Source organism: Glycine soja, chromosome 4, assembly GCF_004193775.1.
Source record: "Glycine soja cultivar W05 chromosome 4, ASM419377v2, whole genome shotgun sequence".
NCBI classification, from domain to species: Eukaryota; Viridiplantae; Streptophyta; class Magnoliopsida; order Fabales; family Fabaceae; genus Glycine; species Glycine soja.
This window is the reverse complement of record NC_041005.1, coordinates 13,606,216-13,618,484: the sequence shown is the minus strand read 5'-3', so window position 1 is coordinate 13,618,484 and position 12,269 is coordinate 13,606,216.

The following is a 12,269-nucleotide window of genomic DNA, read 5'->3' as shown; positions in this document are numbered from 1 at the left end:
CCATCCATATTTTGTGACCATATAGAAATGATACACTAGAAAGGGAAATAGGGCACTTGGTTAACAAACCAATTTGAAAAGAGAATATGACTTTTGCTTATTACCACAACCAAGAATGAACCTTATCGCTAAATTGTAGGTATCTTTCAACAGAGAAGTGTCTATCCAAGCATCATGTCAAAATAAGACTTGCTTCATAACTTGTACTATTTTTGCCTAAAGAAGAAGAAAATCATTGTACTACTTATTTCAATAATGAATACATAATTCATGTATCAAATTCTTTCTTAAAAGGACAACTTTCAAAACCAATTATTAACATATAACTAACTAACACTACTAGAAAGTATACTTTTAACATCGTTAGGTTACTATCGATTTTCGATAAAAACTGAAGTTAACAAAAATATGGTGGCATAATCGTAAATAACATGAATTCGTTAACATCAGAAAAAACTGACGTTGTGTTGTCCTATTTATAATCTTTTTTCGTGCTTCTTGCACTCACTCTCTTTGTCTGTGGCACTTCAGTCTCGCTCTCACTCCTCACTCTCACTCTCGCTGTCACTCTCTGTGGCGGCCATTCAACTCCACGACCTCAAATCCTCAACTCCACGATTGCGACAAGGGCACAAAAGGTTAGCCTTTCTCTACTTTCTTCTCCTTCTCGCACATTTCGTTTCTCCTCATCCTTCATTGATACTTGTTTGGTTTCTGTGAAATTAAGTTGCTTACAAAGTGTTTGACGAAATGTCTACCTAGTTTTGAAATTATGAAATTAAGTTGTGAAATTGTCGTTCACGCACGACATCTCTAGCGGTTGCCATTGTTCTTAGCATATATGATTTTAATGTTTGTATACATATTTGGATGTTTAGGTTGCATTTGGTTAGCGTTCATTTTGAGATAAAAAGTTACATTTTGGCTGAACTTAATGTTTGCAAAAATGTATTCACAGATGTTGTTGTGGATTTGGATTATATGCAGAGTGCGAAGATGTGATGTGCTTAAACTTCCATTGTTTCCGTTATTGGGTTGAATTTGATAACGCATAATTGTCTATAACTAAAAATACAGCTGAATTTATTAATTAATTTCCTAATATATATGCATACAAACATGATTTCATGTGGTTATTATCACAGAATACCCGTGATTACTAATAATACCTAGTTTCATCTCAAATGTTGCAAGAAAGATTGTATTTGTATATCTTAAAGTAAAGTAATTGTTTAAGGTAAAAGTTGTAAAACATACAAGAGGGTCCAAATGTGCAACACAAATCTAAATTTTGAATCTGATTTTTTTTTATAAAAAAAATCCCCTGACTATGTTATCCTCGAAAAAGTTAATCATCATAGAAACTTCAACCTTTCAAAAATTTCTTAAACCAACTTAATAAAACGTCTTTTCTTAAGATGACTTATACTCAATTGAATCATTTATGTAAATCTAAACCTACATTAGCCAAAATTTAATGAGACAAATCTAGTTAACCGAATTTGTTACCCTTATATTTCAGTCTTTATATATAATTTAATTATAAACAAAAAAATAAAACTAAAATTAAGATGTATTTTATATAATACAAAATATTATTAAGTTAAAAAGACTTATTAATATAAAATTGTTCAAAATATATAAATTTTAAAAGAAAATAAATGTCTGAGTCCATCTCCAAAATATACAATTAAATTTTAAAACCTAGACATTTAGAATTAATGGTCTTAAATAGGACAGGACATAAACACTTTTAATAAAATCAATGAAAAAGTCCAACTACTTTTTTCTTCTTCCAAATTTGTGTCTATTTTTGTCGTATCCAAGACGAAACAAGTACATGGACTAACTAAGCACCAAAAGATATTCTTGTTGGACAACTGGCCTCAATAACTTAAGAGGGGAGTGAATTAAGTTAAAAAATTTCTCGTTTAATTCACTTCTAAATCCCCTTTTAAATCTATATGAGAAGAATATTGAAGATGAAAATGAAAATTATATCAAAAAAATACTTCAAATGTGCAAGATAAATAAAATATGCAAGATAAAGTAATCAAGATAGGGAAGACAGAAATGCAAACTCAGTTTATCCTAGTTTGACCACTTCCTGTGCCTACGTCTAGTCCTCAAGCAACCCACTTAAGATTTCCAGTACCTTTGTAAAAAATCCTTTTTACAACTTGAACACCCGAGGGATCCCTTTCCCTTGTGTTCAGGAAACTCACAATTCAAGAGACAAACATCCTCTTGATCTCAATAAGTCTTTAAAGAAAGTACAAATGTTTTTCTCATTTTTAGAGAAGAAGATACAAGATGAAGTTCTTAGAAGAATCCTTAATTGATTTGCAAGTGTTTTGTCAATGATTTGTTTTTTAGAGGATAAGACAATAAGGTTCTAAAAAACTCTCTTAAAACTTTTGTAGATAAGTCACATACTTAAGGCCTTTGGTGGTTTTTCAAAAACTTATGAAGGGATGTGACTTTTCAGAGTAACTTTTAAAATTTCCTCACTAGTAATCGATTACAACTCTTTGGTAATCGATTACACAGTTATGTAATGAGAAGTCATGACTTTTCAATTTGAATTTTTGTAGTTCTGTTACTGGTAATCGATTACAGACAAGTGGTAATTGATTACAGCTTTCAAATTTCAAATTTCAAATTTCAAATTTTCTGAAAAAGCTTTTTAAAATAATTTTGTTTCTGGTAATTGATTACAATGTCTAGTAATCGATTACCAGTGGAAAAATTCCTTTTTCAAAAAATGTTAAAAAAAATATTTTAAAACCTTTTTATAATCAATTTAAAAACTATGTTGTGAGGCCAAACCTTTGCAATCACTAAGAGACTCTTTTAACAAAGATAGACTAAGACTTAACTTTCTTCTTGATCTTTGTTTTCTTGGTCTTGATTTGGACTTGAAATAAAACTTGTGTTGCTTTTGTCTTGGCATCATCAAAACCTTCATACACATACATTCACAATTCTGAAATCACCAATTAAATGATAAAAAATAAAATATACTTCCTGCAATAAATTCTAATCATTAATTTGTTGGTATTAAAAAAACACTACATGTTGCCTCTCATATCTCTCACTTAGCATACACAGATGGTGGAGACATCTAATCTCCAATGTTCAATGTAATTTGTAGACAATTTTCGTTTTCCTGTTTGCATCATGATCACAACATTCATTGTTGGACATTGCAGTGACCATCATCACAGGTACAAATGTTTTTCATAAAATTTTGATGGTTTTTTTGTTACGAATGCTTTTATAACTTGTTGACTGTGATTAATGACTATTGTTTTATATACAAGTTATGTTCATTATGAGTGAATCTTAGATTCCCCTTTGAGACTAAATACAATGATTCTTGTGGACGATTTGCATTAATCACTGTATTGAATCTTGAATTATCCGTTTGGACAGTTTGGGAAGAATTATTTTTTATAGTAGATTCATACGTAAAGGTTAACTTTATTTTCTTAAATTTGATGAAATTTCAGTTAGTGCATTTCCCTTTGTTCTCTGGGTACATACTTAATTGTGGTGGAATTCATCTCACCTATTTCATGTGATGTACTTAGATATCATTGCGAAATGCTTCCAAAATTTCTTCAAATCTAAGAAAAGAAAATAACCTTTATGTATGAATCTACTATAAAAAAAAATGTCTTCCTAAATGGGATAGAGCCACACCTTCAATGAAAAAAGTGAGGTTTTCATGCATGGAATAACTTTTTGAGTATCACAAAGTAACTAATTAGATGGATCGAAGTTGGATGAATGCAAGTCGCATGAGCCCTTCTTATGAGGAAGGCGTGGAACAATTCTTGCAATTTTCTTCTGAAAGAAATCAGTCGGATGAGGACGGAAAATATTTATGTCCTTGTATAAATTATTTGAATGGGAGATGAATAGTACTAGATGACATACGAGAACATCTTTTGTATGATGGGATTAAGAAGAATTATATCACATGGATATGGCATGGTGAATTGATAGACATGCAGAGGGGGTCCTAATCTGAACCATTTGATATAGAAATGGGAGATCACTTAGAGGATATGATTCGTAATCTTGGACAAGAGCCTTTTCAGTAAGCACATGCCCCTATGTATGACACATTGGAAAGTGATTTCAAATTGCCTTTGTATCTGGGGTGCAAGAAGTCATTGACGTTGTTGTCTACAATGTTAAGTCTGGTTAATGTCAAGGCTAGATATGGGTAGAGTGACAAAAGCTTCACTTTCTTGTTCAAGTAGTGCAGGATATACTTCTAGAGGATAACACTTCACCAAAAAGTTACTATCAGGCAAAGAATATATTGTCTTTGATGGGTATGGAGTATTAGAAAATACATGCATGCCCTAATGATTGCATATTGTACAGACATGAGTTTCAAGAAATGCATAAATTCCCCAAGTGTGGGATATCATGGTACAAAGTAAAGGATGAAAGCACAAAGAAAGACCCCCTAGTGAAGGTGTTATGGTATCTTCCGATCATTCCAAGGTTCAAGCGTTTGTTCGCTAATGCAGATGATGCAAAAGACCATACATGGCATACAGATGGGAGAAATTGTGATGGAATGCTCCACCATCCAATTGATTCCTCCCAGTGGAAGAAGATTATTCATTTGTATCCAGATTTCGGAAAAGATGCAAGAAATCTTAGGCTTTGACTTGCCACTAATGGAATGAATCCCTATCATAGTATAAGCAATTAGCACAGTTCGTGCCCTGGTTTTCTAGTAATTTACAACTTGCCTCATTGGTTGTGCATGAAGCGAAAATACATGATGTTGTCTATGATGATATCCAGCCCAAGACAGCTAGGAAATGACATCGATGTTTATCTCAATCTGTTGATTGAAGACTTGACAAATTTGTAGGACGAGGGGTTGTCATGTATGATGGGTATTAAAATGAGACATTCAAGTTGCGTGCAATGCTATTTTGTACCATTAATGACTTTCCAGCATATGGGAATTTGAGTGGATACAGTGTTAAGGAGCATTGTGCATGACCTATCTGTGAAGAAGACACAAGCTATGTACAACTGAAACATGGTAGAAAAATAGTATACACTCGCCACCGACATTTTCTCTAACCTTATCACCCTTATCACCGATTGAAAAAAGTTTTTAATGAAAGTCAAGAACATGAAATAGCATCGATTCCATTAACTGGTTAGTAGGTTCTTGAGCAAGTTGAGGGCATCAATACTTTATTCAAAAAAACCCAAAAGAAAGAAAAAAAGTAAAACTTGCCTATGGAAGAAGAGATCAATATTGTTTGATCTTCCACACTGGTCCGATCTAGATGTTAGACATTGTATCAATGATATGCATGTGGAGAAAAATGTGTATGATAGTGTCATCGAAATGCTTCTTAACATTCAAGTTAAGACAAAGGATGGTTTGAATACTCATCAAGATCTAGCTAAGATGTGTATATGTGAACAGTTGCATCCAATGTCTGATGGTAAGAAAATATACTTGCCTCCATCATGTCATACTTTATCAAGAAAGAAGAAGATAAGTTTTTGTCAGTGTCTGCGTTGTGTCAAAGTGCCATAAGGATACTCTTCAAATATTAAGAACCTTGTTCAGCTGAAAGATCTAAAATTAGTTGGCTTAAAGTTTCTTGATTGCCACGTCTTGATGCAACAACTGTTAGCCGTGGTGATTCGAGACATTTTGCCTAACAAAGTGAGGCATGCCATAACTCACCCGTGCTTTTTCTTCAATGCATATGTAGCAATGTCATTGATCCTGTCAAGTTAGATGAGTTGGAAAACGAGGCTGCTATTATCTTATGTCAGTTGGAGATGTATTTTCCTCCTGCATTTTTTGACAGCATGGTTCACTTAATTGTTCATTTGGTAAGGGAAATTAAATTTTGTGGTCCCGTTTATTTGTGGTGGATGTACCTGGTTGAATGATGCATGAAGATTTGAAAAAGGTATACAAAGAATCTACATTATCCTAAAGCATCTATGTTGAAAGGTACATTGTAGAAGAAGCAATTGAGTTTTGTTTAGAGTACATTGAAAAGGCAAAACCTCTTGGGCTTCTTGAGTCTCGGCATGATGAAAGAATGGGAGGTAAGGGTTCAAGAGGACTGCATGTTATCACTCCAAGCCTAGAAGAATTGCAACATGCTCATTTGTATATACTAAATAGCAGTAATGGAGTTATGCCATACATAGTTCATCTCGAAGCTTTAGTCAAGGAAAGTAACCCAAGAATAGGGTGTTGAAAGAGCATAACAAGACTTTCCTAAATTGGTTTAAAGATACAATCTTTGGTGATGATAATGCTTCTAAAACACTAAGGAAGTTAGCAGATGGGCCTAAAAGAAATGTTATAACTTGGCCAGGATATGATATCAACAAGTATTTGTTCTACACGAAATCACAAGACAACAAGAGTACAATGTAAAATAATAGGGTTAGTCTAAGCGTTGAATCTCAACATTTTGCTACTGTACATGATGACAATCCCCGTCTAGCATCAATTCCTTACTTTGGAGTCATTGAAGAAATTTGGGAGCTTAATTATGTAAAATTCATTGTCTGTGTTTTCAAGTGTAAATGGGTTGATAGCAATATCGGTGTACGAACCGACAATTTTGGATTTACTTTGGTAGATCTAAAGAAGCTCGCTTATCGGAATGAGCCTTTCATCATGGTAGAACAAGCTAAATAGGTGTTTTATGTTCAAGATCCTTGTGACGAAAGGTGGTTAGTGGTTCTACAGGGAAAACCCATTGGTGTTAATGTTGAAGATGATGATTCAACCATTGATACTTGTGTTAGTTCTTTCTCCACACAAATGCCACCTAACATCAACGAAGAAGAAGAAGTTGACGACGTCCATGCAAATTGTAATGATCATGATGAAGGAGAATTAATTAACAACATATAATGTAATTTGTTTTATATTTACTTACTTTCATAATTTCAATAACATAACTTAATATAGTTTTTAGTTTACTTTAATTAATTTTGTTTTTTAACAGGTACATGGCTACACCACCCAGCTTCCTTCCTTCTCCACCTAAGTCATCGGCACCATCGCCGTCTATGTCGAAGAAGAGAAGAAAAGCAACACGGCTCAAATCATTGGGTACCAGACCTGTTAGGGCGGAGAGACCAGTAGTTAAGTGAATCCTGCCACTGGGAAAGTCGATGGTCCCCACAAAAAGAAATTAAGGAAGTATTTGGGGATCGCCACTCTAGACAAGGTGGATGTTACATTTTTTAACTGGAAAGAAGTCCCTGCAATTCAGGTATTTCAATTAAATGTTGAATTTTTTAGTAATTGGTTGTACTAAAAATCTTAAATTGTAATTGACTAACTATTAAATGTATTTACTGTATCATAGGCTAAATTTGATATCTAAGAAGCGTCTAATCAAAGGACGAAGAAAAAAATCCTTTAGACCGTAAGAGAGCAATGGAGGCAGTTTAAGTCAGATTTGACCTTCAAATGGGCTTTGGCAAATGACAAGGAAGGTGAGGATGATAAAGTATGTGAAAAGTACAGCATAACCAAAGAGAAGTGAAAACAATTTTGTAAAAGCCGTAGAGACTCTACATGGGAGGTTAGTTGATTTTCATTGTTTTTGGAACTTCATATTTACGCATTATTGTCAAGCGTATTAACTTAGCCTAATGTGTAATTGTTACAGGATGTTCGAAAGAAGGTGCAGGCCATCCAGAAACAAAACACTCCCCCTCACGTGTTGTCTCGTGGGGGTTATGATTTTCTAGAAGAAAAGTTGATGGAGGACAAGAAAAAGAAATGATTTAGTCTATATGGAGCAACCTCAAGGCTTTGAAATTGAAAGGAAAGCAAAAAAAGTTTATAGATTGAAGAAAGCTCTTTATAGGTTGAAACAAGCACCTAGAGCATGGTACAACAACATTGACAATTATTTCATGGAAAAAGGCTTTGAAAAAAGCAAGAATGGCCTACTTTGTACATCAAAAGGCAAGGTATGGCTGATATTTTAATTTTTGCACTTTATATGGATGATTTAGTCTTTACTAGAGATAATTTGAAGTTGATTGAAGATTTTAGAAAAGAGATGATGATGAGATATGAGATGAACGATTTGGGCTTGCTACATCATTTTCTTGGAATAGAAATTCACCAAGAGGGTGATGGAGTTTTTATTTGTCAAAAGAAATATGCTGAAAAAATATTGAAAAAGTTTGGGATGTTTGGCTGCAATCCAACCGATACACCATTGGTTGTGAATGAAAAGTTGAAGAAAGAAGATGGTGGAAGAAAGGTAGATGCTAGCATCTACAGAAGCTTGATTGGTAATTTATTTTACCTCTCTAGTACAAGACCCAATATCATGTTTGCAGCAGGCTCACTTTCTCAATTCATGAATGATCCTAGCCACATTCATCTAGGTGTAGCAAAAAAGGGTGCTAAGATACATTCAAGGCCTTTTGAACTATAGAATCAAATACAACAAGGTGGAAACAAATGTAATTGGCTTTTGTAACAATGATTGGGTAGGCTGTATGGATGGAATGAAAAGTACTTCTAGACATGTTTTCTCACTGGGTTTAGGAGCATTTTCATGGTGCTGAAAGAAACAACAAACTGTTGCCCAATCTTTTGCAAAAGCTAAATATAATTGGCTTAGCTACCCAACAAGCAATATTGTTGAAGAGAATAGTTGAAGACTTTGGTGAAAAGCAAGGGGCAATGACTATCCATTGTGATAAAAAAATATGTTATTGTTATGGCTAAGAGTCAAGTCTTTCAAGGAAGAACAAAGCATATCGCCATCAAACATCACTTTATTCAAGAAGCAATTGAAGAAGAGAAGGTACAAATCAAGTTTTGCAAGTCAGATGATTAAGTTGCCGACATTTTCACAAAGGCTCTACCTAGAGAAAAATTCCAAAAATTGAGGGAAGCACTTGGAGTTCAAGAACAGCACATTAAGGGGGGAGGGATGTTGAATAATGTGCAATGCAATAGTATTAATGTTAGTCTTGGAAATTATGTTCATGTTCCTAGAGAATTCCATGTATCTAGAAAATATGTATCTAGGTAATGAGAGTTCATGCACTAGTGAATTAATGCTCTCTAGGAAGTTCCATTGCTCACTATAAATATGTGGACTCACTAATTGCATTATGAAGCCAAGCCAAAGTTGAAATAAAATCAGAGACTTATTCAGCCCCAAATAATCTTTCACTTATTATATTTTCTTTGAGTTTTCACCTCTAGAATACCACCAACAAAAAGCCTTCTTGATGAACTTAAGGAACTTCAACCGTTACCCGAGTGCACTTGTGGGGCTTCTAAGGAATTGATGTAAAGGGAAGAGGATAATCGAGTCCATTTGTTTCTTGGCAGTCTTGACGGTGAGTGCTTTGCTCACGTTAAAGTCACCATCCTCAACTCATAAACAATGCATCTCTTCGACTTGCGCTCAACCACATCCTAAGAGAAGAAGCTCGTTTCATGGCAGAAAAAGATAGAGGTATCAACAATTTTTGTCAAAATCACCATTTTAATTGCATTGAGATTTTAATTCCCGATGGTTCTAATGTTCCTTTATTTTTTCCCTATCTTTGGGTTGGTGTTTTTGTTATTTTTAGCACCTAGAGTTTGGCTTTTCGATCCACCTCGGGTTTAGGGGAATGAATTTCTATATCTTTTTGTTTTTGGTCTTTTAGGAACAGATTGCCCACCTTTGTACTCTTTGGTTTTGTTCAGGCTTAACACGTCTTGTGTTGAGGATGTTTTCGTTAATATAATTTAGCTTCTTCAAAATAATTATTTGAGCTAACAAACTTTGTATTAATCACCTTGGATAGCAACTTCTCTCTCACAAAATGCAGCCAATCTTTATATGTTTAGTTATCTCATGAATCACTAGTTTAGATGAAATATAGAGTTGTTTGGTTACCACAATAAAACTTCATTGGTTGAACTACATAAAACTTAAGTTCTTGATTTAGGTGTTTGACCCACACTAATTCACATGTGACTGAAGCCAATGGCCCTATATTTCACTTATGCATTAGATCAAGCAACATTATTTTGTTTCTTGTTCTTTCAAGATACAACATTTCCTCTCGTAGATACACAATGTCTTATAGTAGAATGTCTATCTATAAGAAATCTTACCCAATCAACATCACAATACCCAAAGATTCGAGTGTCCCTTTTATCCTCATACAACAATCCATGTCCTAGAGTCTTCTTGATATACTTGTGAATGTGAATTATAACATTCCATTGATCAACTAGAGGAGCCTGCATAAATTGACTAGCAACTCTAACTACAAAGGAAATATCAGGCCTAGTAATCGTGAGATAGATGAGCTTCCCAACCAATTTTCTATATCTTTTTGGATTGATCTTAATATGATTCACCTTGTTAAGCCTTTAACTTTTGATTATGATCCATGAGACTATCAATGAGCCCACAATCAATCATGTTTGTCAATTCCAGAGCATCCAAAGCATACTTTCTCTATGAAATAACAATGTCTGCCTTGGACCGAGCCATTTCTATACCAAGGAAGTATTTCAAGCAACCAAGGTCCTTGGTTTGAAAGTGACTAAATAACAGTTGTTTCAACTAGGAGATTTTTTGCAACATCATTTCATATAATTACTATATCATCAACATAAATGGAGTGATCTGCTTCACTAAGTTTCATCTCAAAGCTCTGCACAACATGATTGAACTTTTAAAACCAAGCTCTTGGAGATATGTTCAAGTTCATAGAGAGACCGATGAAGTTTGCAAACTAGACTAGACTCCCCTAAGCAACTAACCCAAGAGGTTGCTCTATGTATATTTCTTATTCCAACTCTCCATGAAGAAAGACATTTTTAATGTCTAACTGATGAAGGGGTCAATGATAGATAGCAGCCATGGCAAGAAAGAGACAAAAATGTGATCCTGGCGACAATAGAGAAAGTATCCCCATAATCAAGGTCATATATCTAAGTGTAGCCTTTGGCTACCAAGCATGCCTTAAGGTGATGAACTTCACCATTCAGACCAACCCTAGTAGCATAGATCCATTTACAACCAATTTCCTTCTTTCCATGGGGAAGATAAATCAACTCTCATGTACCATTGTGTTCAAGAGCCTGGATTTCAACAATCACAGCATGTCGCAGTCTAGGGTGAGCAAATGTTTCTTACACATTCTTAGGAATAGTAGAGAAGACAAGGAGGAAACAAGGAAAAATATATGAAAAAAACAAATGATGGTAACTCAAAAAATTGTAAATAAGATGAGGATTTCGAGTAGACCCAATACCTTTCCTAAGAGAAATTGGCCAACCAGAGTTATCATTATATGGATCCTTTGTAGGGACAATGGATGGTGAAGGACATGAAACAGATGGATCTTCATGAGATATTGGACTGGTGCTTTATGTCCTGTCCTTGTATATATGTAATGGAAGGTGATGTAGATGACTCAGGTGGACTATTGATTTGATTTTCTTCATGGTTAGAGGAATCATGAGTAGGTGATAGCAAGGGAACCAAACCTAGTATAGGCAAGACTTGTTGAACAAAATTCAAATATTACATGGATGAAGAGAAGGGCTCACCTAAAAATATGTAACATTGACAGACATATAATATCTTTTAGTATCTAAAGAATAATATTGATACCTGTTTAGGAGACGAGAATAACCAAGACAAATGATGGACCTTGCAAAATTTGTCCAAACTTGGAGATACATTATGGACAAATAAAACATAATGAAAAACACATGGAGAAACGTGAAACAAAGGATCATCCATAAAAAAAATTGAATGGGGAATTTTCTTTTAAGAGATACAGAGGGCATTCTATTTATAAGAAATAATCTAATTTTGTTTAAGCATTGCCCTAGTGAATAATTTTGTTTAAGCATTGACCCAATGAATAATTTATTCAATTAAAATATAAAAAATAAAGAAATAAACATATGTAAACTAAAATTGAGGATTGGACCAAAATTGCATTTTAAAATAAGACAATCAAAATAGAGAGAAAAAAAGGTAGCAGGATAAAAATGGTGGATCAAAAATTAAAGAGGCCAAAATTAAAATTGTCTTATATTTATTAACCATTCAAATTTAAAAAAGTAATTATTTTTCAAAATATAACCCATCCTAAACATGCCAGATAAAAAGAAGTTTTCCTTAGAATTATTATGTTCAAGACAACTTGACTCTCACACGGTCACACTCAATGGTTACCCCTTTAAT